The sequence below is a fragment of the Doryrhamphus excisus genome, chromosome 11, assembly GCF_030265055.1.
Source record: "Doryrhamphus excisus isolate RoL2022-K1 chromosome 11, RoL_Dexc_1.0, whole genome shotgun sequence".
Classification (NCBI taxonomy): Eukaryota; Metazoa; Chordata; class Actinopteri; order Syngnathiformes; family Syngnathidae; genus Doryrhamphus; species Doryrhamphus excisus.
In genome coordinates this window covers 1855816-1873261 of record NC_080476.1, presented here as the reverse complement: position 1 = coordinate 1873261, position 17446 = coordinate 1855816, and the positions used below count along the sequence as shown (strand labels likewise).

General features: G+C 41.1%; 1 non-coding gene across 1 annotated transcript; it reads right to left on the bottom strand.

Moving 5' to 3' along the window:
- Window positions 1-14698: 14698 nt before the first annotated feature.
- trnay-gua (transfer RNA tyrosine (anticodon GUA)) lies at window positions 14699-14785 on the bottom strand. The gene is given in 2 exon segments: window positions 14699-14734; window positions 14749-14785. It is a non-coding gene; the product is annotated as a tRNA-Tyr (tRNA).
- Window positions 14786-17446: the final 2661 nt, after the last annotated feature.

Here is a 17446-nt window from a genome sequence, read left to right as displayed (position 1 = left end):
CAAAATAGGAAGTTTTCTCTGATCGTATCTCCATCCACAAAACGCACATTGGCCAAGAGCTGAGAATGTCCACTAGTAGTTGTAGTAGTTGTAGTGAGAGGAGTTTTCATTCAGGTTCTGTGTTTAAGTAAAAAATACATATAGTATTGAGTATTGATTGACCTTTGTCACATGCACAGTCACCAGCCACCACCAACAGGATGTAGCATGTTATATGTAACCTACTAAGTACTCTAATCAAACAAATATAATTTACACTTTGTGCTCAAACCAAAATGTTCAACAAAACTTGAGCTGGCTAGGTTGATGCCAGCATTAATGCTACCAGCCAGAATCTTTCAAAAGTGAACTAAACACCTAACAGTTGAAACTTACTGAGTCATCTGCTCGTGATACACTTTGTTGTCCACTGAGAGGAACCCAAGGTTCAGAATCATCATCAGTTACCTAAAAATAAGAGGGGAAAAAAAAGTATTGTAAATCGAGCGCACACCTTTCTCCAGCAGTGGTGTACTCCACCCCTCAGCCACAGCACAAACACATTGGGAATCGTTTCATCTCAGTTAGGCATCAATATTTGGGGCCCATGTTAGCATAGATCATTTATGAAAAGTAATAATGTCATTGCAATATTAAACACAACACGTCACAGAATTGCTACACACTGTGCAGGTCTTTTTTATATTATACTTGCTGGAACATAAATGACAGCATCTATTACAACTATATTGCTAACTAACATGTAAACCCCATTCATTGTTGATTGGAGTGCCTTAATGCTCTATGATGGTGACTTTTCTGTATCCGTTCTACGTTAAATATCTCAGTTGAAAATTTCCTATCGTCTTGTTCTTTTTGGAATATCCGTTCCATCAGAATCCGGAAGAATATATTTCCTTTTTAATCGGACTCGGTCCATTTTCTCCATTTGTCAGCATTAGCTTGACTCAACCAGAATGCTTAGCGTGGGACACGGAGATCGTGCATGCGCAATTCTCAAGCGGGAACTGCAATTCAGGCGCTAGGAGGACGGTTAAACAGCCCAGCCAGGGAGACAAAGTCGGTGAAACATTTTCTTTAGCAAAAAATGTCAAGATATAGGTTTGCCCTTGTTAGTTGGGCGAAGGGACCCGACAAAGATAAAACCAGCATTGTTCCCATCAGCTGGATAATTGATTTTGACCCAGCTGATACTGACAAAACATATTTTCTGGAATGGCAGTCAATTAACCACAAGAAGCCTGCTAGTGGATGGCCCGTCGAACATGCTTATGTTCTTCAGTTAGCAGGTAAGTCAGTCTTTACTCAGTCTCCCACACTTATTTGCTTTTTTTTGTTATTGTATTGTATTATAGTTATTGTATTAGCTGATACAGCTACATAATATCTGTTCTGTTTATCAAAATGTGAATCCCACTTTTGACTGTTTTACAATGTAGTAATACCAAGATCTCCATTTGGTCAAAACAAAATGTTTTCATTAGAAGGTTTAAACACTAATTTCTGAAAGCAATAATTGCTAAAGAGTATTTGTTGAGTAACAGGGGTCTCCATGTCTCGCCAGCTTTTTAATAAACGGAAAATACTTTTTCAGGTAGGTGACAAATGTCAGCCAATCAGGAAATAGTACATATTTATTATCTTGGACTTTATAATGTTTCAGTTCTAATTATGTGAGCTCAATTCTTTGTGTCATCACTTCCAATTTAAATAGTTAATCTGTATAATTCTCTCTCCTGGTTGGTTTGAATTAGAACTGAAACTAACCTTAAAATGATTTTCTGCAACGTCTTTTTCCATTGGGTTTACAGGACTTATGTCAAATCCATCCGTAGACACATACATACTTGGGAAAAAAATAAGTTATTTGATAGTAATTATTTGATTATTATTTTATTGCTGTTGATTTTCGGTATTAAGAAGAAAATCTATCCTTCCACACAAATGTGAAAAAGAGACTACACTCAGAGCTGCTGAGCCGGAACTCTATCCAGATAACATGTCGGGCAAGAGGGTGAGAAAAGCAAAACGCCCGGACTTTGGTGATGAAGATACCAATACTGGCAACAAAGCCTCAGGCTCTGGAAATCCACAACAGGTAATTTAACAAAATAAATTGATATCACATTAGGGATCATTTGTGTATTGTATTATCTATGATTAAATATTAAAAATGAACATCTTTGCCCTATAGAAAAAAGCCAAGGTTGCTGCACAAAGACAGGCGGCGGAGGAACTACAGTAAACCTCGGATATATCGGATTCAATTGTTCCCACTGGTTTTGTCCGATATAAGCGAAATCCGTTATATGCGTATACCGGAAAATGTCAGTTTTACGCATATATCGGATTTATATCCGGTACGTATATGCGTAAATCTGATTTTATCCGTTATAAAAAGGCACTTCCTTGACTATGTTTCCAATGTACCTGGACTGGGCAATGAAAAGAGACGTAAGGTAATGAGAATTTAACTTTATTGGACTCTGAGCATAACAAATTGTTAATTAAGCTAGGCCCTGTTACGCCCGTCAGGCCTACGTTATTTCCAATAGTGAGGTTAAGATCTCATTCACTGCTGTGCTAGTATTATTGACGTCACTCACTTTTATATTTGTCCTAAATCTGAAGCCAGGAGAAAGACAATAGCCAGTGACATCAACAAGATTAGCATAACGATGCGGCCATCCGATATATGCGAGGGAAATTTAATGGAAATGCATTGGAACGGGACTGGAGATTTTGTCCGAAATAGGCAAAATCTGTTATAAAAAATCCGATATATGCAATGAATTTTTATTGGAAATGCATTACAGAAAAATCGGTTCTTTTTTATCTGTCCGTTGTGAGCGAATTTCCAATATATCCGAGTCCGATATATCCGAGTTTTACTGTACTGTCAGAGGACAATCAGGTCAGCCCTGATCCATCAGATTCGTCAAGCCAGAGAAACGACAACTTTACCAGAGACCAGCAGAGCCAGATCAAGGCCTTACAGAAAGAAAACATCAAACTGCGGAACATGGTAGTTAAAGGCAAGTATTGAGTATTATATTATCAAGTATTACTCTATGTAATGGTATTAGTTCATTTAGACCTGAAGGTGATTCTAAAGACCCTTTCTAAATCTACAAACCATTCGCTGCCCACCTATGTGGTCATATAGGTTGGCCACTTGCATTTTCAGAGTATGTTTGAAGACTTAAAACCATACCTATCATAATAATACCTCATTTCAATTGCACTTTACAAAAGGAATTCAAAGAAACAAACAACTTTATTAAGAAATAACTGTTTAAAATAACTGTTTAAAAGACTGAAATTAATGAGTCATAATCACTGGAATTAAAAAGACCAAGAATCAAAATTAGGAGGAGAAAGCAAGTCCAAAAAATTGGGTTTATAATAAACCTGTCACGCTGCACAGTGACATGTGTTACCTTGTGTGTCGGTTTGGGGGTACGCCCAGTTCATGTGGTTATTAGGACTCTTACTGCTCTCTGTGTGCATCTGCAGATGTGGACCTCCTTGGAGTTGGGCGGAGCTACCTGACGGGCGCAGCTGCTGACAATCAAGCTAATTTCCGGTTCCCTTCTTAAGGCACTGAGCTGCGGCAGGAGGGTGCTGGATTATTCCTTTGTGGACGTGACAGACTAACTCCTGTACCTCCTCCAGCGTTACATACGCCTCGGCCACGCACCCTCCTACCCGTCCGGTAGCCCGCTGGCCTCTAAGACTGCTCTGTTCTTCCTTGTATTTTGTGTTGTGCCTGCGTGCACCCTTCCACGGAGCTCCCTTTTTTGTGCTTCGGCGCCTTTTGTTTATTGGGTCTCCTCACCTGAACTATTAAAGCAGCTTGACCTTACCTGAGCTTGCTGTGTCCTGCATCTTGGGATCCACCCTCTCCGCCACACGGTCAGAACGTGATAAAACCTATTGGTCATAAGCAAGAAAACTTGTTCTTGTTCCCATGTGTTTATTTCAATGATAAGTCAATTGATTTGAGGCTTATTGGACAAGTTCACCTCTAAATGGGGTTAATATTTGAAAACTGGAGATGTGGTTTTCAGACACATATTGGCTTCTATGGTTGCTGTCTGTATAATCTTGTAGCACTTTTTTTCTTAGAAATTCCGGTGTTGTTGGCGGACGTGAGAAAGCTTGTCTCCATCTACAACACCACCAACAAAGATGTTGACGACCACCCCACCAAAGATGTTGACCCCGATGTTGAGAGTAAAGGCCCAGGTGAAACGTCACTTTGCACACCTTCCAGACCTTCACAAGTAAGTATTTATAAATTGATCAATTTCCAACAAACATTAAAACTTACGCATTTTTTGGCTTTCTATTGCTTGCGGTAATAATCTTTGTCTATTTCTATTTCTTTGTTTACATAAGGTGAAAATCGGGGATGATGAAACTGTCACTGTCACGTCACATTGTTGGGAGACTGCAAAAGCTTGTACCACCTCCAATGGGATGGTGCGGGTTCTACTGATGGGGCTCTTCAATGTCGATGTCCTCCTCAAGTCCAACCTGAAAGGAGGGGCCAGTAAACTGGATCCCTCTGCTGAGCGTCGGCAGGCTCTTGACCCGAAGAAAATTCAAGCTTTACAAGGTAAATAGTTTTCAGAGTATGGGGGTAGAATTGTTGAAGAAGACTAATTAAATATACAAATATACAAATATAAAAATATAAAAACCCTGCTGCTGCTGGCCTCATTGACACTTCAGCCACTTTTGTTAGTTTGGAGATGGAAGAACCAGAAACACCACCTTCAACTTGTTGGAGTGATGGTGGTGAAGGAAGGACACCAACCCTAAACATGGCACTTACAACACACAAGGAACAGTTATCACTATGGATGTTAGTGGTGACTAATTTCCCTGTTGATTAACCACAAAAGTTAATTTAGACTAGACGAGTAGTTTAACAGTGTTTTCCACTCTTGTGATCTAACCACCGACTGCAGTGTGTCAGGCGGCTCTTCACCCGGCTGCACGTGGGAAGACACATGACGCGATTAATCGCGTGTTAAACTTTTTTTTAACACATTCTTGTTTCCAAATTAATCACATGCATTAACAGGTTAATTTTGACAGCCCTTGTTTTTATATATGTATTTGTACATTTCATTTTGATATATATAAATCATTTTGAGACTCTACCTGTAACTGCCTCTCAGTCAGTGTGTGCTGTCAGTTTTGAGTTCCTCCCTATTTTAATTTTTGAACTAATTTTGTGTAGAATCGTTGTTTCCACGTCTGCATGTTTAATTGTTACACCACACACAATAAAAATTAAGATCAGTTGTTGCCATTAGAGCTCAAAGACGAATAGGTGCTAAAGGATTGAAGATCTTCTCTATAATTCCCTCCTAAGGCATGTGTGCAGCCATTAAGGTACAGTATATGTGTTTTGTATTGTTTTCCTTTCAGTCTCTTAGTGTTAGTGTTAGTTTAGTTATTAGCCTTATTAGTCTTATTAGTTATTAGTCTTAGTTATTGTATATTTGTATTATGTGACCTGTAATTTATTGTATTTTGTATCCTTTGTACCCTTTTAGTTCTCACGTTGGTTTTGTAATAAACAGAAAATCTATCAACAGTAGGATCTGTGAGCTAAGACACCAGATGAAGCGCCAAACCATGGATGTGTAAGTCTTTTGAATCAGTGAAGAACCAAGATAGACTCCTTACTTGAACAACAGACTGTTGTTTTGGCAAATTATTTATTTGCTTTTCCACAGTCCCAAAGTTCCACAGTTCCACAGTTTATAGATATTGTATTTCTATTTTATAACAGCACTGCTTAAAGTCATTCGAATTGCTCTGGTTTATAATTTATATTTTGTATATTTTGTGTTCCCCTGTTCATCTAACCGCCCAACAAACCCTCACAAACAGCACGCTGCCCCCTAGCGGTGTCACGTGAAACTGCACCAAAGACCATTTATTTTTCACTGGGTTACACATACATTTTTTTTTTTACCACAAAGCCTGTAGCTTCACAGCGAATGAAACACTTTGTCTCATTTTCGCTCTAACTCCACAGCGGTGCTTCTCAGCCACGTGAATCTGCTGTGAATCTGCATCTCTCTCTCAAAATCCAGGTGAGGCAAAAAGCAAAACAAAACCGATTTGTTGCGCAAACCCACTGCTCTTTGAAGGAGAAGTACTTTTGGTCAAGCAACTTTTTCCTATCGAGCGACAAATTCTTGGAACTCCACACCACTATTGCTTCATTTTCCAAGCATCTTAAACTTTGGAAAATCAAACCTGTTGCCACTAATTGTGATCATTTTTTAACTTGTCCACTGCTGCTGATTTGTTGTGTGTTATTATCTATTGCATATTATAAGGTATAATTTCTACATGTCCACATAGCCATATATACCCACAAAATATAACTGTTAATAAATTATTGTAGTATGTAATAAGTCTGCAATTCTATCATCTTTTATTCTTAGGCAACAGAGCAATGTGCAATTCAACAAGCACTTTATATTTCTATATATATGTTCTAGTTCTCTCAGTATTATAAAATTATCATTGTTGGTATTTAATTATTGTAAAACGTATTGAGAATTGTGAAATTAAAATAGCACTCTATATCTAGTGTGCAATTGGGCAAGTTGCAATATTATACACATAACTTTAACACGTAACTTTGCGTGTTTTATTAATAATGTGATTCATATGTTCAAAACCAACCTGCCAATGGGAAGTGGAAATTAGCCGTACTGCTATAATCTCCCATGTTCACATGAATATGTGCATCAACATGTCCAATTTTTTCATACAAATCTGCAAATTTCTTACATAGAGTACCTTTAAGACTGACAGCGGTCAGTCTGTGACCATCGCTGTCTATGGTCCTGAAGTCTCAGACAGGTCACAGCCTAGAAGGTCCTACAATAAAACACATAGGATTTCTGAACATTTACACCTCTGACCACAACAGTCATATAGACCACAACTGTAATATAAAGTATTACAATGAACAAACTAATTGAAAACAAACTAATCGATGTTGTAAATAGTACAGGCTATAAACATTAAGCATACCATTTTAAAACAACATAAACATCTAAAATTATCCTTACTAATAACAATTATAACAATGTTTTCAAACTTTAGGCTTAGTGTGCTTGAAATACATTATCACAGCGAGTGAAACACTTTTTCTCATTTTCGCTCTAAATCCACAGCAGTGCTTCTCAGCCACCTGAAACTGTTGCAGATAGAACGGGATGCGAAGCTGCGCCAGGCACACTTGGAATGAGCCTCCTGGCACCTTCCGCTGGCTCACAATGAACCGCCGTATCAGCCTTTTCTCACAATGTGTTTGAGAGTGAATAAAGTGCATTTTTGAACAATGGTTGTGTGTGCCAAGCAAAAAAGCACATCACACTAAATGTGTTCCATAAGTGCCAAAACCCTAACCCTTAAGCTAACCCTAACCCTCACCCTAACCCTTCTTCTCTGAGCGAGTGGAGTGCTTTTTTGGACGTGGCACACATGTGCCTATATGGAGAAGATTTTTACCACAAAGCCTATAGGTTGCTTGAAATACATTATCACAGCGAGTGAAACACTTTTTCTCATTTTTGCTCTAACTCCACAGCACTGCTTCTCAGCCCCATGAAACTGTTGCAGATAGAACGGGATGCGAAGCTGCATCAGGCACACTTGGAATGAGCCTCCTGGCACCTTCCGCTGGTTCACAATGACCCGCCGTATCATCCTTTGCTCACAATGTGTTTGAGAGTGAATAAAGTGCAATTTCGAACAATGGTTGTGTGTGCCAAGCAATAAAGCACATCACACTAAATGTGTTCCATAAGTGCCAAAACCCTAACCCTAACCCTAATTCTAACCCCTAACCTAACCCTACCCTAACCCTAACCCTAACTCTAATTCTAACCCTTAACCTAACCCTACCCTAACCCTAACCCTTCTTCTCTGAGCGAGTGGAGTGTTTTTTTGGACGTGGCACACATGTGCCTATATGGAGAAGATTTTTACCACAAAGCCTATAGGTTGCTTGAAATACATTATCACAGCGAGTGAAACTTTTTCTCATTTTTGCTCTAACTCCACAGCAGTTATTCTCAGCCCCTGGAAACTGTTGCAGAAAGAACGGGATGTGAAGCTGCGCCAGGCACACTTAGAATGAGCCTCCTGGCACCTTCCGCTGGCTCACAATGACCCCCCCGTATCATCCTTTGCTCACAATGTGTTTGAGAGTGAATAAAGTGCAATTTCGAACAATGGTTGTGAGTGCCAAGCAATAAAGCACATCACACTAAATGTGTTCCATAAGTGCCAAAACCCTAACTCTAACCCTAACCGTAACACTAACCCTAACCCTAGCCCTAACCCTAACCCTAACCCTAACCTTAACCCTAACCCTAACCCTAACCCTACCCTAACCCTAACCCTTCTTCTTTGAGCGAGTGGAGTGCTTTTTTGGACGTGGCACACATGTGCCTATATGGAGAAGATTTTTACCACAAAGCCTATAGGATGCTTGAAATACATTATCACAGCGAGTGAAACACTTTTTCTCATTTTTGCTCTAACTCCACAGCAGTGCTTCTCAGCCCCATGAAACTGTTGCAGAAAGAACGGGATGTGAAGCTGCGCCAGGCACACTTGGAAGGAGCCTCCTGGCACATTCCGCTGGCTCACAATGACCCGCTGTATCATCCTTTGCTCACAATGTGTTTGAGAGTGAATAAAGTGCAATTTCAAACAATGGTTGTGTGTGCGAAGCAATAAACAACATCACACTAAATGTGTTCCATAAGTGCCAAAACCCTAACCCTAACCCTTTGGCACTTATGGAACACATTTAGTGTGATGTGCTTTATGGCACATGTGTGCCACGTCCAAAAAAGCACTCCACTAGCTCAGAGAAGAAGGGTTAGGGTTAGGGTTAGGGTTAGGGTTAGGGTTAGGATTAGGGTAGGGTTAGGGTTAGGGTTAGGGTTAGGGTTAGGGTTAGATTTAGGGTTAGGTTAAGGGTTAGGGTTAGGGTTTTGGCACTTATGGAACACATTTAGTGTGATGTGCTTTATTGCTTGGCACACACAACCATTGTTCAAAAATGCACTTTATTCACTCTCAAACCCATTGTGAGCAAAGGATGATACGGCGGGTCATTGTGAGCCAGCGGAAGGTGCCAGGAGGCTCATTCCAAGTGTGCCTGGCGCAGCTTCGCATCCCGTTCTTTCTGCAACAATTTCATGGGGCTGAGAAGCACTGCTGTGGAGTTAGAGCAAAAATGAGAAAAAGTGTTTCACTCGCTGTGGTAATGTATTTCAAGCAACCTATAGGCTTTGTGGTAAAAATCTTCTCCATATAGGCACATGTGTGCCAAGTCCAAAAAAGCACTCCACTCGCTCAGAGAAGAGCGTTTTGGCACTTATGAAACACATTTAGTGTGATGTGCTTTATGGCACATGTGTGCCACGTCCAAAAAAGCACTCCACTCGCTCAGAGAAGAAGGGTTAGGGTTAGGGTTAGGATTAGGATTAGGATTAGGATTAGGATTAGGATTAGGATTAGGATTAGGATTAGGATTAGGATTAGGATTAGGATTAGGGTTAGGGTTAGGTTAAGGGTTAGGGTTAGGGTTTTGGCACTTATGGAACACAATTAGTGTGATGTGCTTTATTGCTTGGCACACACAACCATTGTTTGAAATTGCACTTTATTCACTCTCAAACACATTGTGAGCAAAGGATGATAGGGTAGGTCATTGTGAGCCAGCGGAAGGTGCCAGGAGGCTCATTCTAAGTGTGCCTGAAGCAGCTTCGCATCCAGTTCTTTCTGCAACAGTTTCTCGGGGCTGAGAAGCACTGCTGTGGAGTTAGAGCAAAAATGAGGAAAAAGTGTTTCACTCGCTGTGATAATGTATTTCAAGCATCCTATAGGCTTTGTGGTAAAAATCTTCTCCATATAGGCACATGTGTGCCACGTCCAAAAAAGCACTCCACTCGCTCAGAGAATAAGGGTTAGGGTTAGGATTAGGGTAGGGTTAGGGCTAGGGCTAGGGTTAGGGTTAGGGTTAGGGTTAGGGTTTTGGCACTCATGGGTTAGGGTTAGGGTTAGGGTTAGGGTTATGAGCGAGTGGAGTGCTTTTTTGGATGTGGCACACATGTGCCTATATGGAGAAGATTTTTACCACAAAGCTTCAAACCAAACGTACCCCGGAGATTCAGCAACATACCCCCACAATCCTGTCGAACATACCCCCACTATCCTGTCAAACATACACCCACTATCTTGTATTATCCAGCGCACAACGTCAACGAAGTTGTAATTAAACACACCCCGGAGATTCAGCAACATACCCCCCACTGACTTGTTGATCATCCAGTGCCCAACGTAGTTGTCAACGAAGTTGTAATTAAACATTGTCAATGAAGTTGTAATTAAACACACCCCGGAGATTCAGCAACGTACCCCCCACTATCTTGTTGATCATCCAGTGCCCAACGCAGTTGTAATTACAACGTAGTTGACTGATATATGAATATTATATGAATATCTGCCAAATATCTGCCACATGTTGAAAAAAACAACTGTAGGCATTAGCAGTTTGACTCCCACCCACCACGGCCTCAAGATGAGTCTCGTAGGAGTACGAGATCTACGACGCGCTGTAAGATATACAGTGGTTGAGAGATCTACGAGACACTGTAATATAAAGGAGACAATAAATACAATATATACAGCGGGGGCATAAGTTTTTTTTGTTTTAAAAACAACTCGACTGGGGGTCGTGAGAAACTTGTCGTGTGGGAAATAACCTTTAGTTTGGCCGTTTTGAAGTGAGTAGCAATGATCAGGACTAATGTACAACTTTGTTTTTCTTTTAAGACTCAACCTTTCTCATCAATAGTTTCATATCAGGGGTTCATTTGATTTCTGTTGAGTTCCACTGTTGACAGGCCTTGATGGAAAAGGTTGAATGTATTTTATTTTAAAGGTATGAAGTAGTTTTTCTCAGTAGCCCCGTTACCATCATGTTTCTACAATGTGGTTTCATTTGATTTCAACATGCATCAACATACAAGGGAATACATCCCATAATCAGTTCCCAGTTCCACATGTCCAAAAGGAGTAGGAAAAAGCAAAGCTCATTGAATCCTACCTCTCCATCTATTACTTTACAGTCCATAATTGTTACTTTTGGTCACTTCCTGCCTTCTTGGTATTTTTTTTACACATACAGAAGTATAAGGTGATGTAACCACATAATGACATTATGGTAACCATAAATATGCAAATTTCCCCACTGACGGATGAATAAAGGCATATCCTATATAACCTAACCCTAACCTTATCTTATAATAACCATCAAACTAGTGATATTTAATAACAAATAAACATATCAAGACTCTTCATCCTTGTATTTAGCAAACATCAACTGCTTGTATTGTTTCCTGAATTCCCTCATCCTTGTAGTTGTAGTCAAATGTAGTTTTCCCATGAGATCATATTTCTCCTCTCTTGGTGAGAAGTATTGGATGACATTTTTAGGCAATAGGTTATTGTTAGCTTTATGCTATATTAGGTTGTGTGCTAGATCATGTAAACCTGCGTGTTTCTTGCGAGAACTACTTTTTCCAAACAAACATGCCAATAGCTACAAATTTTATCCCGTTTATTTTCATTGTTTCAACCCAAACAAACCAAATATGCGTGTTTCACCAGAACATTTAAAAAATACCGGTTGCCACAACTCACATTTTGTATATCAGAATGCATTTCTTTCTAGCAATCTTACATGAATAACCAGAAACCGAAAGAAAAACCGTCCAAGGTCATGCGGGCTACCTGCCCACGGGCACCACATTGGCACCCCTCGATGTAAATGTTTGAAAATGACTTTAGATACAAAAACAGTAAAGCTCTCAAAATATTTGCCAGTGAAGTCGATTCTATATTAGTGCTGCTGTTAAGCTCCTACAAACTGGCGTCATTCCTTTGGTGTACTACGGTGCACTTACCATAGTGTGCGGAATCACTTAGAGGAATTTCAAGGCTTTTCAGTTATGCGGACTTTCATGATTTGACCCAACAGGACGCTCCGTTTGTTGTATGAAGTATCAATGTCAATTTCTCTATAGTAATGACGTGACCGATTTTTGTTGTGCGTTTCCATACACAAGGGCGTTTTACTGTAATTGTTCAAATACAAGAGTGTTCTATGTTTCTTTCATCGGTCCACCCAATACAAAATGTTAGTTGTGGCAACCGGTAAAATCGTGATTTCTTGTTTTGTTGAAGAAAAGCCCATTATTTCTGGAACATGTTATAGAACTACAAATTTCCCTACAAAGGAGACATCTTTGTCAATTTGGACAATTGTCAATCTGCCCCCACTTTGGACACATCGTCATATTTCATTGTTTGGCAACTGCTTTGTGACTTCGCCAGTCCTCTTAAAAGCCCATTCCCCCGGGTTTCCATAGTGTAGTGGTTAGTGTGTATAGTGTGTCACAAGCACTTTGCCTCACAAGCAAAAGATCCTCTGTCCTAACCTGGGTGGAAACATGGCATTTCACTTCCTTCTTTTACAAAAAAATGGGAACAAGCATATGTGCTTGATCTCTGAAGGTGTGTACACGAGCATCTGTCCCCAGTTTGGACACACAATCGATATTTCCCCAATGACTGATTGGGTGCATCACTGGCCTGCATGGAGGGGCTTATAGGAAGGAGGTGGCCGCTGTGGCGTCATTGCGTGTGTGGCAAAGCAAGCAGGGTAGCTTGGTTGCTGACAACGCCACCTAGGGACTTTCACCCCAGGATGTAACAGGTTGTATCAACCACAAAGTCTAAATTAATCCCCAAAATCCCACAGAACAAGATCGTGATTTCCAATTATAAATGTATTTGTTTTATTAAACAATTTAATTTAATCTTAAAATGAGTGACAAACCATGAATAATGCAAATAAGGTGGTGATATGAGGCATTATCAAAAATAAAAGAGGACTGGGCTGGAGCTTACCATGACAGCGGTAACATAAAGGGAGGGATCCAAACCACACTGCACCCGTGACTCAGCAAACCAAAAGTGGAAATTAAGGGACCTCTATTGCCACTGCTTCAGCCATGGTGGATGGGGACGACTGAAGGAGTCAGATCTACGCCAAACCAGAGCGCCAAATTTAGGCGATTGGGGTCCCAACAGAGCCGAGCCACAGGGAACAAATACACCAGCGCCAGGATACAAAAGAGTAGAGAGCAAAGAGAGCCAAAACAGCAGCGAGGCCCACAGCGGCAAGTGATGGCCCTGCCCTGCAAAACAAACAAATTAAACTAATCTATAATGAATCTTACAAAAAGGTAACAAAACTACAAATAAATGTTTCGTACCTGAGAGTAGGATTAAGATGTCACACAGTGGCAGGGGGAGGAAGCCCGCAGCCCAGACTCCACCAGCGATGGCTGGGAGAGAACGTGAATAAATACACCTCAGACAATCCGCAGGAGCCACAATTAAAAGGGCAGACAACTAAGCGTCTTACCCACAGAAAGCGCATCGCGCGCACACAGACCCGAGTGAGACAGCCCGGCTTCCGGTAACAGCACCGGGGTCAACACAAGGCCCCTAAAACTGCATGAATTGAGGGAAGCATGGCATGCATACCTTTGTTTTGAAACCTGATCTCACAACCAGCGCTACGCTGCCACACACGCCTGCCAGCTCTGAGAAGGAGGAAGAGGAAGCGGCAAGAAAGGGGCAGGTCCCTGAATTGCCACCTCCAAGATCGACTGTGTGACGAGTTTGCGGTAGGAACCGGGTTCGGATCCCAGGATGCAGAGGACACTGTGGTCAATTGCAGTTCAAGTCTTTTAATTGGCTTTCGTGACAACGAGGGGGTAACCAAGGACAACGGCATGTAAAAGGAAAGAAAAGATGCCGCGGGTAAAAACCAGGAACTCAAAGTACCAACAGGGATCGAGGGGGCCACAGGGCGTGCAGCAGGAGTAGTCCACGTTGACTGGAGGGCATCCGGGATCTTCGATGTAACCGGAAGGTCAGAAGTGAGAGCATATGGTGTGGAGGCCAGAACAATAGCCGAGTGCCCTCCAGTCGCCACAGGTGGGTATAAATGGGGAAATGGAATGAGGAACAGCTGTGGCACGTCCTGTGGCTCCTCCCAAAGTGGGAGTGGAGAAATCTAAAAGGGACAACAGAATTAGTAAGCAATACAAACAAAGGAACATGACAATACCACCCAAGCTACCGAATTATAGTTCAGGTAGAGCGTGACAGACTGAGGTCTTAAACTGTCCAAATGGACAAGCCAAATATCTTCTGGACAAAAAGAGTTCATGGTCAGACAAGACAAAGGTTGAGCCAGTCACCTGAACATTAGACGTTTGATCTGAGTGTCCAGAATTGAAGTCCCTGTTCAGGTGACCAGTGATAGGGTCTGAGATCCACTTGCAAACACCTCCTTTTTGCCCTCAAAATACAAGGGCAACAGGACAATCCCTTGGTACTTTAGGGAAACTAGTGAGGTGCCTGGCTTTTAACTGGAACTGGAAAGGCCTGTGTAGCCCCGCACACAAACCAAGTGTCTTCCTCACATGCACCACTGATTTATATTTGAACTCAAAGTATTTGCCATTCTTTCCTGGCAGACACAACATAAGCAAACGGCTTGTCCTTTGAGCCGGACTTGAACCAGCGACCTAAAGATGCCAGCTTGAACAACTACAGTCCGCCGCTCTTCCAACTGAGCTATCAAAGGTCTCAGTGTTTTGGGGCGTGTGAGTACGGCCAAGCATATTATCTCATGCGGCGTCGAGGTTGCGGGCTCGAACACGCTGTGACTGAGAATGTCACTTTTGACAGAATTTGGGAGATAATCAAGTCTCAGGTGGACAGGTGTGACGTTTCTGATCAAATTCAGAGGTCATGTGTTGGTCCCGGAAACGGTCTTGGCACTTTTTTACACCAATCAAAGGTATAAAAACAGCCCTGTTGCATTGGCTGGGAATCGGACCCGGTTCTCCCATTCGGCCGACGGCGATAATTTTGCTGAAACGACGAAACATTCTGTCAGGTTCAAACTCCTGTGACACTTGTAAAAACACTTAAATACAGAAATACAGAAGAGACAGACAACAATATTCAAAGTTTCTCGCAGCGAGGAGAGTGAAACCACATACCCAGTGACATGCCGCTCCACTCTGAATATGCAGTTCACACTCCTCTCCTTTTATTCTCTTTCGGGGGTCCCTACTACATGGTCGTGCAACTCTAAGGGGGTGTGGAGAAGACAGTTGCACGAGCTGTATTTGTTTTCTATGTGTGTGTGTGTATGTGAGAGCAACTACTTTTAATGTTTTATGAGTTCTTATCTTGACACATTCTTGCAGGATTAACATGAGCATCTGCAGAGTCGCTGTTGGTGCATCCAGGCACCTCCAGGACCTGGGGGTCACTGGGGGGTCTCTGATCAGGGTCACGGGAACATTCCTTCTTCAGCACATTCAAACACTTTCTATTGTCTAAGCAAATGGATATAAGGGTGATAACTAACAAAATAATACCTGTATCTACATTTTATTCTAACACTAATGCTGATTGACACTTTTAAACTTTATCAGGTATTATTTATTTATGCATATTTTTAGCGAATCATTTCTTTATCACTGGTTTTATCTTGTGGTATTGTGCAGGCAGGCTTTCTTCTGCAAATTGATGGTTGATTGTTTGTATTTGTTGACTGTATGTGTTGTATTATGTTGTATTGTTGGGTACATGAACTGCACACACTTTGATGCTCTGCACAAATGAAGTTCCGAATGGATAAATAAAGTTCTTAAGTAAATAAATTGAATTACACTGCACATGTGTTTATGACTGGGGATGTTTTATGCTGTCGGGTACCGATTCCGATTTCGATAATCCATGAGGGAAATCAGCCAATGCCGATACCAATACCAATCACATAGATGAAGTGTAGATGTACCTACTGGCTATATTTAGGGGTCACCAAGGTGTTTTTCTTTTTGTGAGAGCTACCTTTACAAAATGAAAATGTCCAAGAGCGACTAATTTTTTATTTTATTTTAATTTATTTTTATAGCTTATATAAAGCCACACAAAGTGAATATGATTGTTTTATCAGAACATTAACAACATGTTGTTATCCACAAATCATGTTTTGTATTTCACAATGCATCTATTTTTAGTCTTCTCACATTATTAATTGAAATGAATGAAAAGCAGGTTTGCCAGCCTCCGCTGTGTCCCTCCTGCCTCATTCATTGCCTTGAACCAAAGGTGCAGCCGTCCCCCTCTTTTGTGCCCTTGGTATCCTGGAGAGGAGACAAAATACCGGAAGCTTGGGACCACTGCTGATATCAGGCACAACGCGCCTTTCATCGAGTACACATACAGGTACAGAACAAGTGCAATGCAATGCAATCTTGAAATAATAACAGATCTTCCTTCTATCTCTCCATCCATCTATTTTCTATGCTGCTTATCCTCACTAGGGTATGCTGGAGTCCCAGCTGACTTAATGCAAGAGGCGGGGTACACCCTGGACAGGTCAGCCAGTCGCAGGGCACATCTAGACAAACAACCATTCACACTCACATTCATCCCTATTTGCAATTTGTCATCACCAATGAACCTAACATGCATGTTTTTGGAATGTGGGAGGAAAACCTAAGTTCTCAGAGAAAACCCATGCACAGACGGGGAGAACATGCAAACACCATACAGAGATGCTCATGTGAAGATTCGAACCCAGGTATTCCCGATCTCCTGACCACTGTGGCCACTGTGAAGACAAGATTGTTGATTTATTTTTTTTCACTTCACCATGCATATACTTCTTCAATAGTACATTTTGAGAGTACAGTGTTATGCAACCAACTAACGTTTATCAACCAACAGCTGAATGATTTTAATGCGGTGTTGTGTCCATTGTGTTGGCATCAATCTTATTATTATTATTATTATTATCTAATGTTATTGTCTCATAATTATCTGAAAACCATATTGTTGCTCATCAGCTCATTGGGCACTAGCACATGTTAGTGCAAAATAAAGTTGCATTGGAATCAATTGCATTGCACTGTTGGTGCTTGAGATTCAGTGTATAAAAGAAATCTTTAATCTTACTGCCTTCTTCTCACTTCTTTATGCCGTATATATTAGAAAAACCCAGATCATGATTTGTAATAGTTGGCCTGTAATTGCAGTGGAAAAGATTCAACAGATACAACAATTTAATGTCAATTTCACGAGATTAGAGGCAAATATTAGTTGAGGAGTTGTCATGATTGTGTGTTGTTGCTCTGCTGCCACCTGCTGCTTTCTCCTTGCAGCGCATCCTGACCAGCAGAAGGGGGCCACTCCTGCACTCACCTTTTCAATCATCCCTCAGACTACT